The sequence below is a fragment of the Panthera pardus genome, unplaced genomic scaffold, assembly GCF_024362965.1.
Source record: "Panthera pardus isolate Hobbes unplaced genomic scaffold, ASM2436296v1 HiC_scaffold_13, whole genome shotgun sequence".
Classification (NCBI taxonomy): domain Eukaryota; kingdom Metazoa; phylum Chordata; class Mammalia; order Carnivora; family Felidae; genus Panthera; species Panthera pardus.
In genome coordinates, this window is record NW_026526688.1 from 162713916 (window position 1) to 162736688 (window position 22773).

Consider the following 22773-nt stretch of genomic DNA (forward strand, 5'->3'; position numbering starts at 1 on the left):
CCTTTTCCTTCTTCATGATACGAGACTACACATTTGAGAATGAACAAGAGGGATTTAATCTCATACCACTTGGAGACTCCAATAGCTGAGTGTGCCTTCAGCCCAGTGACTACAACTTTCTTGTGATGTGAAGTGCTCAGAGGGACACCCTGCAGATAAATTGATTCCTTCTGGAAATACAGCGAGCCTTGCTGCCATTTCCCATTGTTTGGTAACATCTCTTGGGAGGTCAGAGGCCATGTCTGTCTTACTCGGCACTGCAGCCCCACAGTGCCTGGTACGTAGGAGGCCCTGGCTAAATATCTGATGAATGATTGCTAAGACTTTACCTCTTCGGTGTCAAATGCTTGTTGATGACCCCAGCCCTTGCTAATAACCATAGGTTTCTTTGCACATTAGTCTCAGTTTCACTACTAACTAACAATGTGACCTGGTTAGATAATCTCTCTGGATCCTAAACTCATTTATCTCCAAAATGAAGAAACTGAGTTTCACCCACTCAAAAGTCCCTTGGATTTATACCAATGTTCTACCGAGTGTTTGAAAGGATTAGATCGTCTAATAAGGAAGAATATAGGGAAAATAACATTATTTACTATTGTTCTTCATTAGCAGACCAAGATATCATCTGAACCCTTAATTGTGTCTCTCTTGACAAGAGAATTTACCAGCATCCAAGATCTCAGAATCCGAGAGCTGCCAGGGATCGAGGCTTAGGAGATCCTGTGGGCAAAGGCATTCTCTTCCCGAAATAGTTGGGCTTTGGCCGCAATTTCTTATCTGACCATCTACACTGGTGACCCAGTTACACCATACAGGAATCTCTCTGAGTCTCTTTCTGCTTAAGGCCTATTTCCCAAGAAAGAGGCCTCTTTTCCCCAGGCCAAAACGCTGGGCTTGGCCTTTTCTACATTTTACCACGTAGAAAATTGAGAAAGTGATGGCAGGGACATCAGAGAGCCTTTCTCTGAAGGCTACAGGGCACTCGCATGCATGGTCTCCTCCAGACCCCCTCCTCCTCCTGGTTCTGCTCCAGAGTGGGCCCCACATAAGCAGGAGGCTTCTCTCCACACCTGCTCCTGGGAAAGACCAGAGAACATACCACAGAAGGCTTTTTGTCTTTTTATTCCTGCCGTGGAAAGTTCCAAATGCCCCTACCACCAGGGCCCACCCGTGTTCTCCCAAAGCTCTTTTATTCCTTGATCCCACTCCAGGGGGCCCCTGTCTTGGGGGTTGAGTGGGAGGAGGGGAGCCTGGAGCTCTCTTCCAAAGCTCATTTGGAGCCAACGATAACAACCTGCTATGTACAGGCAAGGGTACAGGGAAAACTTGCAGAGCCGGCTCGGAGGGATACAATCCTAACAGTCTCCAGTGCTGCAGCATAGAGAGGTCCTCGCTTTGGGGAAAGAAGGTCACGGTCCCCTGAGCCAAAACTAGTCAATACTTGCCCTGAAGTTATGCATACCCCCTGAAGCAAGATAAAAGTTAAACATTTGAAAGGTCCCCAATGGCACTGCTATTCTGATTTTTTAGACACACAAATGCAACCCGGTGCTTGTTCTGGATTTTGAAAAAAGATTTGATCGTGCTTCCAATGAGCAGCTTTTCCAGTAGAAGCTCTGGAATGCAGCCTTATCTTCCCCTTCTCTTGGACTGATCCTTTGTCCTGGCTGCTGACCTCTCTCCTTCCTCACAGGAGGCAGTCGCTTGATTGAGAACAGTAACAGATGCAGACAAGCCTAATTTGTCCTTGGCAAGAACCACAATCTGCATTTCTGTGGGGTCAGGAGAATCGTAAATAATTCATAGGGTTCTGGTTTTCTGAGATGGGATGGGCCAAATTAGCCAGAGTTTCATTCTGTTCTCCCCAAACCCCATGCACTCCTGAAGCTGCTTTATCCCCTGAGCCCGCATCTCCCCTTTTATTCCTTAGAAGGGGAAGGGAGGAGAGCTCTCTCCAGATGAACATAAAACACATTGAGTTGGTATGCGAAGATGCTGTGATGCAGAAACAAGGACATCTTGAAAGACGAAACGTAAAACAGCGTCTTTAAAAGGGAAAATAGCTCCAATGTGTTTCCAGTATGGGCCGCACAGGAAACGGGAAGGAGGCTCCAGCTGGGGGGCTTTTATCCTTGCTCTGTGATCATCCGGGCACCAGGTCTCCAAGATCTTTTTTGTTCCAGCTCCAGGAGACAGCGGGTCCTAATGGCCAAAGAGACTTGGAATGCCAGCGCGACCCTGTGGGCCCCTCTGTCTCTTTGGCATTTAAAAATTCAAGTAATAAGCCTGGTCCGACTCAGAGCTGTGAATGTGTGAACAAGCCCTTCCGCGGTCTGGAGCGACTTTTATTTGAGACTTAATGTCTTTTAACCAGAGACTGGGGAAGAAAGTGGCTCAAAAGGCAGACCTCAGTCTTCTGTTAAATGTCACGTAGTCACAGGGTGGTGGCTAAATAGGATCAGAGCGCCACTTTGGCCAGATCTGGGGTGGAGAGAGACCCCAGCTAAGTCTCTACAGCCATCCACAGGGACATCCACTGTCCCGGCTGCTGAGCCCTCAAGCATGGGGGTGGGGTGACCTCCGGCGGTACGTGTGGGAGACGAGTCAGCAGTGGAATGCACAGGGACTCCCGCGGTCATCCACTTCTGTCTGCCTTCTCTACTTCAGGCTTTGAGTTTGTCCAACACGGGCCTCCCCCACCTCTCCCCTCTGGCACGCTCTCCTCGCCCCTTCCTTGGAGACTGAGTCAAGAGAGGGGTCAGTCCCTCAACGCGGGCAGTGCTTAGCCCTTTTCCACAAAGGTTTCTTGGGAAAGACTGAAGGAGAAGAAAGGTTCTGGGATTATTGATGAACTTTATTTCTCTCCCCATTTTACTGAGATCAGGCATCATGCCAATCACGCGCTGCTCCAACAGCATCTAGAAAGGAGACCCAGCAAACACAGTAGTCACTCTGTGGCATCAGTTTGCTTCCTCTCTTACAATAGGTGTCATTGGGGGGTACCTTAACTTCTCCAGCAACAGATGTGGGTGGGATCATTAACACAGTGGACCTTTGTAAAGTTTTTTACAACATCGATGACAGCGATAAATATGCTTCCTGATATTATGCAGCATCTCTCATTCTTTGCTAGCATTGATGAGGGGAATGCCTTTGCCTTGTCAACAGTGAGGGCAGAGAGGACGTCAACTTCCCGGGCTCTGCAGAAGATTGCAGGCAGATAGGGATGGAACCGGGCAGCAGCACGTGAATGTGGACCCTGGGGTGGAGGAGGGGCAAGCGGGGGAGACAGCGCACAGTTCCCACCCACCACCTGAGGTTCCCACAGCTGATGCGTGCCTACCCGGCTCTCCAGACCCGCCCCTGTGTCCGTGGGCCACATCATCTCTTAAGTTCCTCACCGAACACTGGGCCTTGCGGCCCATCCTCTCTACCTTTGACGGATCAAGACGCTGTTGCCGGAGAGTTTAATCACCTCGTCCGAGGGCAGTACTAGCAGAGCCAGATGTAGAACCCAGTTCTCTGGCTCCAAGTCCCCTGTTCTCTCCACGTCCCCTCCATCATTTCAGGGCGGCCAAAGGCAGTGTAAGATAATGGCAAAATGCTGGGGCTTTGCGGAGCAGTAAAGTAGCAAGGCGATGTGAAGGAAAAGTCGGCATTCTCAGAGTCTGGACACAGTCCACCCACAGTGTGCCCAGAACACCTGGGCTTTCTGATACATCCTGCTGTGATCTGCGGCCCTTGAGGTACTTGTCACCTCCCTCCCAACCATTCAGGGCAGTCACCCACCTGAGGGTGCCAAACCCAGCTGTCCCGGGTCAGGCCAGCCTTGGGACAGGGGGACGGACGGGGGTGCCAGACAGGCACGTCTGTACCCCAGCTCCCTCACCGTGGCACTCCCAGCAGACCCACGTTGGGCCACTACTCATCTTTTTTGACAAGCCCACGTGTTTTCCATGCTTCCTTCTGTCCCCAGCTCCTTTTCTGAGAGTACAGCTCTTTTTCTGTCAGGTACAAAGCAGCCCATGAATAATTTCAGCGTCAAGGTGGGGGGCGGGGGGGGAAGGTACCTGTCTTCGTTAAAAATGGCATTTTGTTGGGGCACCTGGGTGGCTCAGTTGGTTAAGCGTCCGACTTCGGCTCAGGTCATGATCTCGCGGTCTGTGAGTTCGAGCCCCGCGTCGGGCTCTGTGCTGACAGCTCAGAGCCTGGAGCCTGCTTCGGATTCTGTGTCTTCCTCTCTCTCTGACCCTCCCCCGTTCATACTCTGTCTCTCTCTGTCTCAAAAATAAATAAACTTTTAAAAAAAAATGGCATTTTTTGTTTTCACCAAACAACCCGTATGTTCCAGCCCCTCGCCACTGTCACTGTTCTTTCAGTTTTCTTGAAGCAGTCATTTCGAGGAGAGAGACAGCATATGTAAAAAATTACACAGAGCCGATAAACATACATAAAGCCAAAGCATCGAGCTGCTTTCAGACGTGCATCCCAGCAAGCCACTGAAAGTCTTTTGATGATTTAGTTGCAATATGTAAATAAAAGATCTGATTAAAGAAAAAAACACACACATTTGTTAAGGCTGCTTGGAGAAATGTATCCACTTGTACAGACATGCACATTTTTTGAGTGCGTACCCTACCTCATTCCAAAAGGATTTAAGATAGCTCCGGGTCACGTATTGGCAGATAGAACAATCTGAACTCAACATCTTAATGCCAGCATTAAATGTCCTGCCTGCACAAGACGCGCATTTCCACAGCTACAACACCACCCCAGGCTCTGGAACCAGAGAGAATTAAAGGTGCTTCCTTCACAGGGCAGTTGGGTGGAGCATTGCAAAGTCACCTTGAGGCTGGTTCTGTTCCGATGTGGGGCGGTGGTTAGCAGGCTCTTAATCTGTCTCCCACGATCAAGTCCTTTTGCCCGACCTCAACCAAAGTTCTGTCTCCGTGCCAGTGTTATTCGCCCAAGCTGAGCTCTTCCTCAAAAACCGGTGTGGATGTCCTCACCCTGCAGGCTTGGAAGGCTTCCATCTTCTCCCTAGTTCTCTTCTTCTCCCTCTGAACCCTGATTCCCAAGGATCTTCCCTTGAGCTGCAATCTCTCCTCCTAAGGTAGAAGGGCAAGAATGTGAATTTTGGAATCAGCAGATCTGGGACTGAATCTAGAGTCTGCCTTTTACTATCCTTAAAACCCTGACAACTCACTTCACTTCAGTTTGCTTCCTTTGAAATGGGAGGGATCATAAGACCAACCCCAGAGGTTTAGTAAGGATGAAATGCGAGAAGTCTATAACACTCAGGACCTGCCTGACACAGAAGTATTTAATGCATGGTTGCCATTGTTATTAACTTACATCTCCCATGCACGCTGGACATCAGCCTTCAACCTCCTTCCTGAACCCCCAGTATTGCCTATAAACAAGCAGGCCAGATCAACTTGGTCCTCCCAAGATACCCCCAATACTCCTTACTGAACCTCCCTCCTTCCTCCAGCCCATTCTCTACCCTAATCAGTATGATGTCCCGATTCTGCACACCAAGGGCCTGCCTTGCATTGCTTCCCCACACACACGTCTGCCCCACAATGTCAGGTGTGCGTGCCCAGGCTCTAACACACTCTTGCCACCACCTCAGCCCTGTTCTGATGGAAGTGAAGGAAGAAATAACGCTTAAGAATTAAAACAGTGGGCTTTTTCTTCTAGATCCCTGCATGTCTCCTTTGTTGGAAAAGCCAATCCTTTGGGTGCTTCATGATTTGCACCCTCTATGTTTTCATTCATTCTCAAAAGGGTAATTCTCCAAGGATAAGCAAGGTAGACACAGCACCTGCCCTCAGTTTGCTTACAGTTTAGTAAAAGAATAGTCTTCAAGTGGTAGATTACATGTTTGTCAAATTTACATGGTTCTTCCACTTGGGCAAGTTGCTTAACTCATCTGAGCCTCGTTTTCTTCATCTGAAAAATGGAACAATGAGAGTCTCCACCTATGGTTTGACAAGCAGCCTCAGCTCACCCCTCTGCCGGACCCCTAAGGCAGTGCACAAACCTCACAACTGCATGAAGAGCCTTGAATTAGTTCACTTTAAGTCACTAAAACGAGGCTGGCACCTTGTAGGTGCACAAGAGTAAGTCATTATTGATTGCGAAGGTAACACGGGGCTAACACACACACTGGGCTTACAGGGGTCACTATCATTCAGTGCCTTGTGTATCTTAGCAGTGGCTTTGTCTCTTGAACATATTTGTGGTCATTCTTAGACATAAGAAGACAGCTCTCTTATTAACTGTTGCCAGTTCCTTTTTCAGGAGCTGCTGAATAGGTAAGATGTTTCTTTCAGTTGTGACCCCTGCTTCAGCACTCCTTCTAAGAGGATAATAAATGAGCATGGTAAATTTTCCTGCTGCAGTTAACTACTGTCTGAGAGCTGTGTCAAGAGATTATCTGAGAGCGTTGGGATAAATGATAGATTGCTTGGAGGCTATTTATAAATACAGCATAATGAGGAACCACTGAAAGAGGCATGAAGGATGCGCAGGAGGGAGGAAAGGGAGGTGATGCCAGAATGTTAACAGTGAAGACAGAGGAGGAGGGTCAGAGGAGGGAAACATACAGGGAGGTGAACAACTGGCCTGGACACATGACAGCAGAGAGGGCAGGAAGGGGGTGCCGGGAGGTGAGGGGACAGGAACATACAGGGAAGGAGAGATCATTGTCAACCAACAGGAAAGGATGAAGTTTGAATAAACAAAATGCATGAGGCAGGTTGGGAAGAAGGCAGAATAAAAGAAATGGAAAAAGAAACTCAGGCTGAATATAATTCAGTGCAGAAGTGGAAAATATACATTAGATTATGATTATTTTGTTTAAACAAAGGAGCGAAAGTTTTGCCTGATAGAGGTTACTGAGCTTCTCTGAGGTCACCCCTGTGAACATTCCGTGGCGGTTTTATCCCCTCCCACACCTTTTTGTTTTTGTTTTTTGCATTATATTTGAAATGGACACACAAGGGAAACTTAGAGTGTCTTTATCAGAGTTGAACTCCTAAGTTATAGCACTTCAAGTACAGAAATCATAATATGATATGATGATAAGAAAACCATCAAAGAAATGATAGTATGGATGAAAACAAAACAGAAGTTCTATTGATACTAAGATTTCTGTCGCCTATCCTTAGAATGCTTGATCAACCATGGCATATCCATCTCATATCATAATCCTTTAAGATGAATAGAGGGAGGTAGTGTGGTTTTTATTCCACCAAAAAAGCTTAAAGTGCTTACTTTAATCCAAAATAATCCCAAATAATTTTAAATGATTTAATTAATAATCTCAATCCAAATAATCCCTACTTGACCTCTCCGAGATTCCATTTCCTCCTTCTACAAAATGCGGGTCCTGCTACTTCCCGCCCCCCCCCCAAGGTTATTATAACTATTAGAGATAAAATATATAAAGCATTTGGAACAAGTAGATGGCCAACAAATTTTAGCTATTATTTTCATGCAAGAGAAAATAGTAATATGCATCTTTATAGCTAAGAAAAAGTATCATTGCATTAGCAAAAAAGGTAGGGGAAGTAGGGTGGAAGATTAAATTGAGGAAGAGAAAGAAAGTAGTCACACGAAAAAGCATGCTGGCGTCAACTTATTATATGATGAAGGGAAATGTATTCCTCTGCTGCCTCTGGGTCACTGTGCCTAAATGGAAATAAATACAGAAATGGAATAAATCCCGCCATAGACTTCATGAGCTGCTAGTAAAATGGGGGCCCGGCATCCCTCAGAAGTTATTTTGATTTGTACTTGAAGGTAATGAGATAAGTGGGAACCACGCTGTAAAAAACAGCGTTACACAGATAGAAGCCTGGGGTTTTGATGTTAAAAAACCTGAGAATTAGCAGCAGCCACACCCTCCTGGACTTGACGGCTGAACGTAAGTCCTTTCTAGAGCCCCAGGATACACAGGCCTTCTATATTATGTTTGGAACTAGTGTGTTGGATAAACGTGGCTCATCAAGTCCAATCAAAAAGCAACCCATTTTGTGTCTCAGTGTTATTTTATTCAATAGGGGTTTGGTTCTTCCCCTATCCCTGGGTGAATATTTGGGCAAGTTCATAACTTTTCTGCTCACCCTTGAGAAATACAGTCTTGGGGCGCCTGGGTGGCTCAGTTGGTTAAGGACCCACTTCAGCTCAGGTCATGACCTTGCGGTTGGTGGGTTCAAGTCCTGTGTCGGGCTCTGTGCTGCCAGCTCAGAGCCTGGAGCCTGCTTCCAATTCTGTCTCCCTCTCTCTCTGCCCCTCCCCTGTTCATGCTCCGTCTCTCTCTGTCTCAAAAATAAATAAACATTAAAAATTTTTTTTTAAAAAGAGGAGAAATACAGTCGGAATTTAGTAATTGGTATGTCCAACCCCATGTAATAGGGCACACCTTCAAGCTTGAATGAACAGTAAGGCAATTCTCTCTCTCCCAGCATCTGTCTGCTGCAGCTGAAGAAGGGATGTGTGACTGGCTCTCTCTCTTCCCTCCTGGGAGGTTTCTCCTCCCCTTCCTCCTCCTCCTCCTCCTCCTCCTCCTCCTCCTCCTCCTCCTCCTCCTCCTCCCCTTCCTCCTCCCAGAACTTAGATAAACTGCAGTTTCCACCCTTTGCAAGGTTTGAGTTCAGAGCGACAGGAGAGGAGTGAGGGGGAGGAAAGTCCCTTACCTTCCTGACACTGTGTGAGCCAGCGTGACGCTGTCTGCTCGTGGCAGATGTCTCAACCTGCTTGTTCTCTTATACGCACGTATATGTCTGTGGAGACACCCACATCACCGGTGACTCCCGTCTGCAGTTTCTTCTGTCCTAGCTACTCCAGTCGGTCAGTTTGATGAGCAGGGATTGCACCGTGGTGTTTATTTTTCATTTTGGTAAAAACAGGTAGTTGCGTGCCATCACCTTCTCAGTTAACAGTATAAAAACCATGAGGGATCATTCAAGTAAATGAAAAGATGGAGGTAAGTAAATCCGAGCAGAAATACTACTGCTTGGAGTCACTTCAGTGCAGAACTTATCACTTATTACAATTTATAGGAGGCTCTGATGACACTTGGCAGATTGCCAGTCCCCGATGTGCTAGGTTCCCCTTCTCAGATGGGATGACTCGCTTCTCCATGAGCTCTCTTTATTTATTTATTTATTTTTTTTATAAATGTTTAAATGTTAAATTTACGTTTGAGAGAGAGAGACAGAACGCAAGAAGGGGAGGGACAGAGAGAGAGAGAAACACAGAATCCGAAGCAGGCTCCGGGCTCCGAGCCGTCAGCACAGAGCCCAATGCAGGGCTCGAACTCACGAACTGTGAGATCATGACCTGAGCCAAAGTCGGTCACTCAACCGACTGAGCCACCCAGGCACCCCATAGAAGAGTGTTGTTTTGAAGAGGAAAACACTTGTGAAGAAAGAGAGGGCCATTGAAAATGAGTTCATTCATCTGTATTTTAGAAAAATAAGTCATAATACAGTGAAGGGAGAAATGGAGTGATAACAACTGTTCATTTTAAAATCATTTCAAACTGTTGTGAGTTTGCAACTAAGTCACAAAGCATTATGTCTCAAGCTCTAAATTCTCACCAAGTATTAGTCCAAGTAATATGAAATTGCAATTCTATACATTTTTAAAATGTTCACATGTTGGCAATTTCATTTGGTTCAGACTTTTCTTAACCTCTCACCACTACTACTGAATTTCACCTTGTAGTTGAGAAAATGTGAAACTTAGATCAGGTGCCTGTGTAACCCCACAACCAGACCCTAAGCTTCTGGCGGTGAGTGGCATCGACTTGCTCACTCTTAACGTTCCCTGCAGTACCCGGTACACAACAGAGCTGAGAGAATACTCACCAACTCTTACCACAGACTCAGACTCGTGCTTGAAATGGAGCCATCAAGTTATTAGCCACCGAATGGCGCAATTAGATCCTAATCATTGGTCCTCCCCTCGATACACAAAGTGGAAGGTATGAGAAGTTTACGAACCTTACATGTGATCAGCAACTTCAAGAAAACTTTACGATTTCTCCCCTCTAAATTGCCCAGGGAAAGGAGAAGGATGGGAAAAGTGACATCTCCTCCAGGATGCAAAGCGGGTCAGCTCTGGAGGGAAGAGGTTAGGTTCAGCCTCCAGTCCCAGACTCCTGCCAAATCCACGGGAGGCAGCCATCTTGCCCATGCCCCTCCCCTGATGTCAGGCAGGGACAAGAGCTAAAGCAGGGCATCGAGAGGAGTCATACACCACTTCTGCCCACTCAGTGTCTAAGGAGAGATTATTTCTTGGCAGTTGCTTCAGCATTTTTAAAACTCCCAGCCAGAGCCCTCTCCCTCTGGTGTCCTTCTGGTCTGACTGGAAATTCCCAGATGTGTTTAGGGCTTTGTTCTAGAACGGGTGAACACTCTGGATTTGCAGGGTATCATCTGTTGAATATTCGGAGAGAATTTTTTTTAATGTTTTTTATTTATTTTTGAGAGAGTGAGAGACAGAGCGTGAACAGGGGAGGGGCAGAGAAAGAGGGAGCCACCGAATCCAAAGCAGGCTCCAGGCTCTGAGCTGTCAGCGCAGAGTCTGACGCGGGGCTCGAACTCTCGAACCATGAGATCATGATCTGAGCTGAAGTCAGATGCTTAACCAACTAACCACCCAAAAGCTCCGAGAAAGTTTTTCAATCTAACTTAACATTAACTCTGCTGACTCTCACATAGAATTTCAATCAGATATGTGGGTCTTCTAAAATCATAAAGTCTTCTAAAAAAAAAAAAGTCATTTGATGTTTGTGTTCCTGAATTATTGTTTTATGTTTTTAATTAAAAAAATTATTTATTTATTTATTTTGAGAGGGAGAGAGAGGCAGCAAGCAGGGGAGAGGCAGAGAGAGAGAGGAGGAGAGAGAGAATCCCCACCAGGCTTCACGCAGAGTGTGGAGTCTGATGTGGACCTCGATCTCATGGCTGTGAGATCATGACCTAAGCCGGAATCAAGTCAGATGCTTAACTGACTGAGCCACCCAGGCGCTCCCTGAATTATCGTTTTAGTGCAAAAATATTTACATCTGGCATTTTGAAATCTTCTAAAGGAAGTTTTTCAGACACCTTGGGGGATGTGATTTCTTAATAGAAGAAAACTGCCACGGTTTTGTATAAGGCATTAGACACCACTCCAAAATACCCTCAAATTTATCAACACCCAAATTCCCAAAGTCACAAAGACCATATTAGCATTTCCTTATAAATGCATTTGGGATCCTCAGTAACTTGAAAGACTTCTATTTTAGTATTTAGGATGAAACATAAAGCTAATTAATAAAATACGGAGCTAAGCATCATGCCAAATGAAATCAATATTTATTGTATATAACTGAAACAACTTTGCTGTAGGAGAAAGGTCCTAAAACTGTGCTCGGAAAGATGCTGAATACGTTCCTATATTTTCACAAACGCATGCTGGGTATTACGTCCAGCCTCAGAGCTGCATTGGAGAAGAGCAAGGATCACCCCTAATGCCAGGGAGCAGTCACACAGCCGAAGAACATTGAATAAGCATTTTATAATCGATACCCCTAAAGCCCCAAGAGAAATTTTAAAACTTAAATTGTCTGAGGCTTAGCTGTATGGCTCCCAATTAACGGAATGAGTTGTGTTTTTAAATACTCATGTCCTGCTGAAAATTCCCCATGGCTTTTTTAAAAAGCTATAAAATGTGTTTCTGGCGACAGAATTCACCTTAATAAGTTTCAGAAGGTTTGATAGTTCATTCACACATTAGCTTATAAATGATGTAGGCAAGTAAGCAAAATCCCTTTTCCCATCTTCTGCATTTTTGGGAGGAGTACAAAACCCAGCTGCATTTCATTACAGTGATTTTGGAAAGCCCAAGACAGTGCATGAGGACAAGAGGACTCAAAATTCAGTACTTGAGGGGCGCCTGGGTGGCTCAGTAGGTTGAGCGTCCGACTTCGGCTCGGGTCATGATCTCACGATTTGTGAGTTCAAGCCCCGCATCGGGCTCTGGGCTGACGGCTCGGAGCCTGGAGCCTGCTTTGGATTCTGTGTCTCCTCCTCTCTCTGCCCCTCCCCAACTTGTGCTCTGTCTCTCTATGTCTCTCAAAAAATACATAAATGTAAAAAAAAAATCCAGTACGTGGAACCTGAGGTTACACATTGCATATGGTTCTCTGTGCTTCTCTCTCTCTCTGTATCAAATGCTAGATAATTTTAAGCCTCTGCTGACCTAAGAGTTTGTCACTGACGATTGAACAACAAGAACTATTTAGACCTATTTAACATTTACAATTTATAAGCCACTTCCTATTCATTCTATCGCATGATGGTAACTTTGAGTTCAGCCGTGCCCCCAAAGGGCCTTGATCTCAGAGCAACTTAAACCTCTGTAAGCTCTTTTATGAGTCTGATCCCATCGGAAAGCATTGGATTCCAGTGACAATCACCTTGTGGCTCTTTTGTTTCCCTGATAAAGAATTAAAAGCAGGTTGGATCCTCCTAGCAGCGTTCGCGGCGCACCCTTGACAATAGTGGCTTTGTGGCAGTGTTGAGGTCATCATTTTATAAAGCAGCACAAAAATGTGCTCTTAGCAGCAAACCCCACACTCAGATTCTTCAACCGGCCATGTGAGTGATTTTAATTTTATGCACGTTTCCTCATTTTCAGTATGAATATGGTATATTCCACACAGCCTGTGCCGCTCAGTTTTACAAAAAAAAAAAAAAAAAACGCCTTTGAAGTAACTCACCAACCGGGGTCATATTTACAGTGTATTTCACTGGCTTCCTGTTTGGGGGCCTGGCAGAGGCAACAATGAGTAGGCCTAAGACATGCTTTGAGAAGGTCCCTGGTTCCCCTTCTTCACGCACGCGAGGCACTTCAGATGCTTTGCAGAGAAAGGGTAAGCTAATAACCCTATCTATGCAGTCACAATGCTAGGTGGAGTCCATATTTGGAGAGAGACTTTATCTTAGGAAAGCAGATGTCCAACGAAACAGCCTAAATTCTCCAGGATAGGTGAGATCAGATGGAGTATCAATTGTAATGAGTGTCTGTTTAGTAGCAGGCTAGGCTACTGGGTTCCCTCCTGAAGCAAATCTGAATATTGCTTTTTCCATGTTCCAAGTGATGGAACCAAACCAGAGAACAGGAGAGGGTTTGTGACTCCAATTCGTCTTGAATTTTCCCAGCGGAGGTCACCTTTTTCACGATATAGATGGGTTTCAAGGTCTTAAGCAGGTTAGTTTATAAATTACAACTGACGAATTATCGAAAAGAGCCCTCAGTTTCTGGAACTGAGAACAGACCCTTTACAAGCCACTTTATTCTGACAAGAAAGAAAAATAGCAGTTGTTTAGAAAATGTAGGTCATTTGGGGCGCCTGGGTGGCTCGGTCGGTTAAGCGTCCGACTTCGGTCCAGGTCATGATCTCACAGATGGTGAGTTCGAGCCCTGCGTCAGGTTCTGTGCTGACAGCTCGGAGCCTGGAGCCTGCTTCGGATTCTGTGTCTCCCTCGCTCTCTGCCCCTCCCCAGCTCATGCTCGCACTCTGTCTCTGTCAAAAATCAATAAATTTAAAAAAAAAAAAAAGAAAAAAAATGTAGGTCATTTAATATAGATCGTGGTATGTGAGGTAAGTCTCCTAAACTAAATACATCTCTTTTAAACCTTTGTGGGGTGCCTGGGTGGCTCAGTCGGTTAAGCGGCCGACTTCGGCTCAGGTCATGATCTCGCGGTCCGTCCGTGAGTTCAAGCCCCGCGTCGGGCTCTGTGCTGACAGCTCAGAGCCGGGAGCCTGTTTCAGATTCTGTGTCTCCCTCTCTCTCTGACCCTCCCCCGTTCATGCTCTGTCTCTCTGTCTCAAAAATAAATAAACGTTAAAAAAAAATTAAAAAAAAAAAACCAAACCTTTGTGCACACATGCACACACACACACAACTATTGTTGTAAAATTATCTTGGCTGCTTTAAAATAGGGCTTTTCTCCATTTAAGATATTTCACACAGAAGAAGAGTCATAAGTATTACTTTTTGCAAATCTCTGCGGTACTGTGATTTCAGTTGTATCTACCTCTGAAGCCAATTTTATAGGCATTGAAAATGACAAGTGCATATATTGAACATTTGAATTTAGTTTTATGGGATCTGGTGCCCTTAACTGGCTAGGCAGAGTTGTCATTCCCTTTTTTCCCCTTCACTTGTGAACTTTCGTAGACTTTTATCTGGCAAGCAGCCAGGACTTATGTTAAAGGCATTAAAACAATACCTTGTGTAGGTTGAACCATAACATTCTCGAAAGCCTTTATAACAAAGCAAGGAATCAAGTAGTTCACACTGTAAGTCAATAAAAATACCTTCTTTAAGAGAGAAGAGGGAGTAACGATGATAAATAGTGCCCAACGGAAATCCTTGCAAACGGATTGTCTAAAAAACCTTCGTTGCCCCACATGGATCATTATTTTGACTATTTCTGTCATATAAATCTCTCTAAAATCAATTGGGATGAAGCGCAGAGAGTAAAGGTTGCTACTTGTGCCCCAGTGGATGGCTATGTGTGCAGTTAGCCAGTTGCTGAATAATGTTGACCAGTAGGGAGCAGTAGAGGAGTGTCGGAGCACAGACCTGGCCAAAAATCAAGATCCTGGAAAACAAAATAAAGACGTCTTCTCTTAAAATGATGTCAAGTTTCTCCTGACAGCGAAAGACATTTTTGAACTATGTTGCAAACGTATCCGTTTTTAGAGAATGGATAAAGAACATCCAAACAATAAGCAATTATCAAACGTGAATACCAGTAGTTGTACTGATGTTTATTATAAGTTGAAGCTCTTTACTTTGGAGGAGTGGAAAAACTCAGCAACAAATTCTGTACAAGCTTCAGATCACCATTAACAGCTCTAACCCAAAGCAGGTCTCAGACTTGTCCTATAGGAGGGTCACCAAAATCAACGTCGTTTCTACAAATGCCAATTTATACCGAACATTCACGACACTCACATCGATTTACCAATAAGTGTGTGTGTCACTCACTACACAGTCAACTAGCCTGTGTACGAACTACATCAGAGTTTACAATATAAATCTCTTTTCTCCTTGGCCTTAGTAACCCCATTGGCGTGGTACTGAAAATGCCAGTGATAAAAACAACACTATCAAGGCCACCACACTTACTCTGTGCCAACACTGTGCATTTCACAACTATTACACTGTTTCCATTTCAAGCCTGACTTTACTACATGTTCAAAACTGACTTCTTGGTTCCCTGTTCGTATACCTGCCCATCTCATATAGAGTACCCCCTCCACCCAAGCCACAAACATAATAGTCACCCTTGATCCCTCCTTCCTTACCGCCCACAAGTCCTCTTGATTCTGATTCCAAAGTATATTTCATCCCCAATTCTAAAATATATTTCATCCTCATTCTCTTCTTTCCAAGTCCACTGTCACACCTTCACCTGGGTCCCTATCATCTCACAGCTGCATCACAGTAAAAGCCTCCAGCTGGTCTTTATCCTTCCAGCAGAAGTTTGGTCTTTATATTAGAAAACACGGGTCAGATGCCAGCATTTCCCTGCATGAAACCCTTCAACTGCTGCCCATTGAATGTGAAATGCAATCCAGACCCCTTCAGATGGCCCCCCAGTCCCTGGCCATCCATTCTGCCTCACCCCACACCCACTCCAGGTTCTCTGACTCAGGACCTTCCCACATGATGCTGCCTCCGCCTGAAGGCTGTGTGATTTCGGGAAGTCACCTAACCTTCTGGGCCTTGGTTTTCTCCTCCATAAAAGAGGGAGCTTGGTCTTTTTCCAGCAGTGACCTTCCTGTTCCCTTTGAAAAGACAGAAGTTCTCTTGAATTTATCTTTTAATAAATTCTACCAAGCACTGATCCTGAAGTCATATGAGAGGTTAGCGACATGCCCATTGGAAAATATTTTCCAAGTGTAGTACAGAATATAAAACACTTTGAAACTGAGATGTATATGTTAACCAGCAATGTTTCCAATTAATAGAGGGATGTTTATACCATGTGAGAAGCCTTAAAGCCTAAATTACAGCAGGGTAGGAGACTTAATCCTTAGAAAGTAAATTTCCTTTCCTCTTACTAGGTTCTGTCTGAACGCACCAGTTATGTGCTAAATTGGCATTTTAGCCACCCTTTATTAAAAGTGCATTTTCAAGGTTTATGCTGTTGTCATCAGCAGGACAGTATTTCCAATTTCCTATTGTCGGGCACCCAAACTGGGGTTCCGGGCCAAATGTCCTTTCTTCCATTGCCTGTAGGAGATAATTAATAATAAGATGCTCCTAAGTCAGTGCACCACAGAAAGGAAAGATGAATTCTTGACATATGTCTGTTTATAAACTGAGCCAACCCCACCCCAATCCAATCCAGTTCTGCAAGCGTGCTTGAATTTCTACTAGATGCCGGGTCAGGTTCCAGGTTGTGGTGAGTAGATCCCGGGCTACACGCCGCAGCAGGCAGACTCAGACAGAAACAGATCGTGTCAGAGATCTGGTGAAATAATAGAGGACAGGCTGTAGGCTCTGGGGCAACCAAGTGCTTGTCTCAGTGTGGGGGCATCAGGCAAAATGTGATAGACGAGTAGTGTTTACCTGTTACAGAAGAAAAAAGCATTCCAGAAAAGGGAGTCAGGTAGGCGGACAAATAGGGCTGCATTAGCAGTGTCCTTTGGGCCAACAGCCAGGGCTCAAGAGGGTCTGTGGTCAGAGACAGAGCTGGAAAGAGAGGCAGGCAGGCACCATGCTGTGAAGAGGCTGGTGCGAGCCGCCTGCTTTCCACACAGCCTAACGGCATCCAGACGTACCCATGATAATAGCCACACTAGATAACGTACTCAGACCTCACGAAATGCCACTTTCCACGAAATAACTCACGCCATGCCCTGTAGCCCAGCTCTCTTCCGCCCTGCTGTGCACCATCGCGTAGAGAAAAGGAGACTTAAAACTGCGTGACCCGGGGCAAGTCACTCAACACCTCTGAACTTCACTTCCTCATCTGTAAAACGGGGACGACTGAGTTGTTGTGAGAACTAGCCAAGTTGAGAAATGCGAAAGATTTCGTTGGCACCATGCCTAGCACACGGGTGTACCTGCTGCCATTCTCGTGTTCAACGGCGTCACCGGGATTCATTTCTAAGATTGTGAGAAATGGAACAAGCTGACCAGATTTGCGTGTTCAAAGGTGTCTCAGGGGGCCGAGCCGCCTTATTGCCAGCTCCAAGGGGACACCGTGCACTCTGAGGTCAGTATAAATGTGCCCCTCGGATGTGGGCCGTGCGACAGCTCTGAGAACAAGACAGGAAGTAATACGGAGATGATGAAAACTCGAACTGGGGGGAGCAGAGAAAAGGGGGTGGCAGTAGGGGTGCAGAGACTAGTGACCGAGCAGATAGGGACTCTAAGGAACCACCAGGTTTCTGGCCCGAGCGGGTGTGTGGAGGGAAGACGTGGGGTGTGGGAATTGACTCCGATTAGGGTCTGTTTCTGAAGATGCCTCTCCTACTTCTTTGCAAAGGCAAAACAAACACAATTTTGGACTAGTGATTTCTTCCCGTGAAGTGTGAGTTCCTCTCAGGAGTATAAAGAACGGGGATCGAGTGTGTTCTCAGTAACCTACCCCAGGGAGGCACAGTGCCAGGGCCGATGTCAGAATCCTGTCGTGATTTGCCGTTCTAGCAGTCTTGTCCGGCGAGACTATTTCTGCATTAATGATTGCAATCCCCTGAGGCACCTTTTCGGTGAAATGAGGTACCTACAGCTGAAGTCTCCTAGTAGCTGGGAGCAAGTTCTTCACTTTGCTCATGTCTGTTCAAATATACGTCAACACAGCGTGCGTGAGTGTGGCGCTTTAATGACACAGAAGAAGAAAAATCTGTACGTGTGTCCTTCTGTAAAGACAACCTCAGCACATCCTGAAAATGAGAGACACGGCAAAGAGCCCAGCTTGTGTCGCTGCCTTGGCCGGGGCAAGCCTGCATAGCGGCTCTAGAACTCACACCCGCAGCCCCCAGGGAAGGCTCCATCTCCTGGAGCAGGTGGGCGTAGGGCTGCAGGGAGAATTTCCTTTGCCCCTGTTGGGTCCCCAAATGTCTTTTCTAGTTTACCTTCCTATTAACCACTTTCAAAGAAAAACAGAGTTCGTTTAATAGCTCACATGAAATACATTTTTGGAGGGGATTTCATTTTTACTCCCGCTCTCCTCGAGTGCGATACCTATCAGATATGCGTGCCACATTGTATGTGTAGCTTTCCCTCCTGGGGGCCCAGGCCGAGAGCGCTGTTGACACCTTGATCATCCAGGGTCCCCTCCGCAGAGCACACGTTTGAGCTGAGATTGATGTCACACTGTTTATCCTTTAGCCACCGTTCCTTCCTTTTCTTTAAGTTAAAAAAAAAAAAAAAATTTAATGTTTATTTTATTTTGGGGAGAGAGAGAGGCAGAAGGGAGACAGAGAGAGAGACACAGAATCGGAAACAGGCTCCAGGCTCCGAGCTGTCAGCACAGGGCCCGTCGCGGGGCTCGAACTCATAAACCTTGAGATCGTGATCCGAACCAAAGTCTGCCGCTTAACCGACTGAGCCACCCAGGCGACCTGTTCCTTTTCTTTGTTTTAAACCAAAATATACTCTTATATTTTTCAAAACAACTACTCATAATAATCTATGAGTCAAAAATCTAAAAACAAACTTTAAAGAAATAAACCATGTGTACAATTTGATACTTTAGTAATAATTAATGGGGCGCCTGGGTGGCTCAGTCGGTTGCGCGTCCGACTTCGGCTCAGGTCATGATCTCGCAGTCCATGGGTTCGAGCCCCGCATCGGGCTCTGTGCTGACAGCTCAGAGCCTGGAGCCTGCTTCGGATTCTGTGTCTCCCTCTCTCTCTGCCCCTCCCCTGCTCATGCTCTGTCTCTCTCTGTCTCAAAAATAAATAAAAACATTTTTTAAAAAGTTAAAAAAAAATAAGAACAGCGGCTACCATTTGTTGAGCCCTGATCATATATAAGTGTTATGCTATGAACCTTATAGCTGTTACTGTGTTTAATCCTTACAACCACCATGGAAGATATATTCCTTCCAGGGCTCACTTGAGAAGGCTGGGCTCAAATGGACGTAACCGGAGCCTTACTCCCAGACACTGAATAGAAGGTCTGTTGGAAATGCCTAGAGGCCTGAGAGTCGGAACAAAGGCCAGGGAGCCCAGTGGCCCATGACTCCCTTGCTCCAGAGGGACTTCCCATTACTGCCTCAGCCTGATTGTTTATAGCTTCTGGAGCAAACTTCCACGTTGGGCTGTTGGCCTTGAGCCTTGTGGTTGAGTTCCTCCTCCGTTACGATGACCGTTTGCTCTACCCTGGCGCCCTCCCCCCAGTCCTGCTTTCACCCCTACATTTCCTCTCTTCTGGCCACTACTGAGCACTTTCCATGTGCCAAGCACTGACCTGAGAACTGGACTCACAACAGTGAGTAAAAACAACTGTTTTGTGTAGGGCTCTGTTCTGTGGAGCTCAACTCTACTGGGCACAGACCCAAAATAAACAAGAAATAAGAAATCACCTGAATCTGGCTTTGAAATCAAACCCCTTTCCATCTCAGACGTGACTCCGGGGTTCTGACCAACCACACACCAAAGCCCCTTGCAGGGGCTCTTCCCCTCCGTGATTGGCAGTCTGGTTCCCCTTCTTGGGCTGTCAGAATTCACTGAAGGGATAGCCCTGGCCTCAGTGTGCCTCATTCACAAGCCCGGATGATGAACAAGGTCGTGTCAGTCTAATTCCACCCTAGCAAATTCCTCTTTGTTATATGTTCAGCCTCCCAGTAGCTACCAGAGAAACTAGCCAGTTATACAGTCTTTACTCCTGAACTGTCTGCTTCAGATCTATCTTTAGCTGAGTGGAATAATCTAGAAGGACACCTGATGGCCTCTCTTTTAGTCCTTCCTTGCCAGATGCCTGCATCTTTCTTCCGTCCTATGGTCTGGCCCCTTGAGCTCTGGAGACCCAAAGGCACCCTCTGCTGCTATGGTTATCCTCTAATGATCCTGGATTGTCACTCTTCCCACAAAGTTCTCACCTCCTCAGCCTTGTAAAGGGCAAGGAGGTGTGACTGCCTCTCCACCTTAGGGTGGAATATGGCAGACCCTTAATATTCTTACAAACCAGTCCCTAAGCCCTTAGCCCGTGTTCAGGTTCATAAACGATGCTGTAATAGCACATAATTTCTCCCATAAAGTGCAGTCAAATGTGAAGTGGCCTCTTCAAAACCTAAATGATGCTATAAATATTAGACAAAAATATTTGAATTTCTTCTAAGAATTGTCAGGTGTATACAACTCCCGCTTCTCTCCACTTCCAGTACAAGGAGTGCACTCCTGGGGGGCAGTTTTGTTCCAAGCAAAGCGTCGCCACCTCACAGGGGTTACAGGGACTGCAGGCAGAGTAAAAACAGCAGTAGGGTAATGAAAACCGACCCAGCGCTCCCCTCACGGTGTGTGAGGGGCTCCATGCTGAGAGCTTTACCTATGTAATTCTTAATCCTCCGACAACTTGTGAGATGTTTCAGAGGAGAAAACTAAAGCACAGAGAGATTGCATAACTCACCCCGATTTCCAGCTAGTAAGTAGTGGAACAAGGATACAGATTCAGGCTGCCTGTCCCCAGAGTCAATGCTGAAATCTCAAGTCTATAATCTCTCTCAACATGAACCAATAATAAAGCTGGGATGAGCTGTAGGTACAGAGTGGTTGGCTGGGCTCACTCACTGTTGAGTGGAGCTCCCATATCCGCCGCTGCTGTGTGGCATTCAGATCCATGCTTTGGTCAATGGCAGATTGTCACATGTCTTAGGTGTTTGGGTCCCTAAGAATGTGAGCTCCTTCAGTGCCAGGGGCATGGTGGCATTCCAAGGTCACTGAACCTGCTTCCTGCCCAGTTCAGCAAGCTTTATATTTCTAGTTTGTGGCAAACCCCTTCCCGTCCACCAGACTTTTCCATATTTCAGGAGGAGGTTAAGCCCTGGGAGAAAGATCTGAGTTTGGAGATAATACTTCTGATTCAAGAGAAGGCTGTGGGGACAGAAGCAACAATTTCCTGTGACTTAAAAGGATGAAATTAGGGTGGAGGAGAGGGGAAGATGGGTGATGGGCATTGAGGAGGGCACTTGTTGGGATGAACACCGGGTGTTGTATATAAGTGATGAACCACGGGAATCTACCCCCAGAACCAAGAGCACACTTTACACACTGCATGTTAGCCAATTTGACAATAAATTATATTAAAAAAAAAAAAAAGGACGAAATCATTCTTTACCTGACTCTGGAAGACAAGGGAAATGTCTTCCCCTAACAAATTGTGTTTATTGAAGCTGCTAGGTGAGGGTTACTTAATTTAAATACAATAGCACCCTTCGGCAGAATAGCTGGAATGTATTCCCAGTGCTTTCTTGCATAAAGTCTTCTGCTATAAATTCAAATTTGTATGAGAATAGAATCTTAGAAACAATCCATTGTTTCTTTCATGTTCCTTGAGCTTTCTATCCTCTTTGTAAGTGAAAAAGAAAAACGAACACTGCTTTTCATTTTTGCCTGTTGTCTTCCCTTCCAGGCTCAGATTATTAATGTGTTTCCTTAGTGTCCTTGCAGCGCGTGTTAGTAGAAAAACTCCCACAGCTCAGGGGCTAAACACGACTCAGTCACATCTTACTCACTGTGCATCTCTAGTTCAGGTCAGCAGAGGGCTCTGCTTCTCATAGTCGCTCAGGCACCCGCCCGCCCGCCCACAGGATCGAGACACACACTCCCACCGTCACTGAGGCAGGTAAGGGGGGACAGCAGATCACAGACAGGCTGTTACAACTCTGTATGGAAGTAGCCCGTTCCCCCGTTCCCTCAGCAACTTCCCACCAGCCAAAGAAGTCCCATAGCCAAGGCAGTTTCGGGGACGATGGGGTTGTACATGTGCTAGGTGCCTAGAAAGACAAGAAATGAAATGTTAGAGAACAGCCCTTATGAATTCCATAACTGTGTTATATTCTACCATGAACTATTTTTTTGCTAAACTATGTTTCTCTTGTTAAATATTTTGGGCGGAAGCAATGAATTTATATATGATTTTAGAATATGTATTTGAATGTATTCTATGGCACTGTCCCCTAGTAACATTTGGCTGCTCCTATATGAGGTCCTTTGTACATGTGCACACACATGCACACATATACACATACACACACAGCCTGCTACCAATCCCCACACCAGCAGCTTCCTCCCTCCCGCTTTCCAGTTATGTTTAGTAGCAAGAGAAGTATAAAGCAGAGGTCCCGTCTTACTCACTTTCCTGTATCTGGGTTCTTGACCACCTCTGTGCAGCGTTCCTCTTTTGTGGTAAAGAATTTGTAACAGTGTCTATCTTCCATGCCAGCCAGCTGCGCAAATGCTGAACACACACACACACACACACACACACACACACACACACGCACACACGCCTGATCACCTGTTTGCCCTGAGGCCACAGATTGGAAGATCAGACCCAAACAAAGCTTAGCTCAGCAATACAACCAAATGTGCCTGCATGTTCTGATTTGCTCCCAGTTAAGCTCAGATTGCTGTCCTGTGTACCTTGTCTCCTCCCTGCTGCAGCCTCTGACTCTGTGCCTTTTTCTAAGAATGCCTTTTGTGCCCAGCATGTAAAAAGCGTACTCGACACAGCTAAG

General features: G+C 45.9%; 1 protein-coding gene and 2 long non-coding RNA genes across 6 annotated transcripts in view; 1 reads left to right on the forward strand and 2 right to left on the reverse strand.

Annotated features, from left to right (window-relative positions):
* SCFD2 (sec1 family domain containing 2) overlaps positions 1 to 22773 on the forward strand; it is a 400714-nt gene that overhangs the window by 294449 nt on the left and 83492 nt on the right. The window lies entirely within an intron of this gene.
* Positions 1110 to 10225, reverse strand: LOC109279110 (uncharacterized). The gene is made up of 2 exons (XR_002086018.2): positions 10020 to 10225; positions 1110 to 5111 (listed from the first exon to the last, which is right to left on the reverse strand). It is a non-coding gene; the product is annotated as an uncharacterized LOC109279110 (long non-coding RNA).
* On the reverse strand, positions 13935 to 22486 carry LOC109279106 (uncharacterized). 3 transcript variants are annotated; one of them, XR_008421770.1, is made up of 4 exons: positions 22391 to 22486; positions 21769 to 22029; positions 18276 to 18440; positions 13935 to 14676 (listed from the first exon to the last, which is right to left on the reverse strand). It is a non-coding gene; the product is annotated as an uncharacterized LOC109279106 (long non-coding RNA). The 3 variants fall into 3 exon arrangements; XR_008421769.1 differs by lacking the exon at positions 13935 to 14676 and adding an exon at positions 15435 to 16655 and having other exon boundaries at positions 18276 to 18435; XR_002086016.2 differs by lacking the exon at positions 13935 to 14676 and adding an exon at positions 15435 to 16655.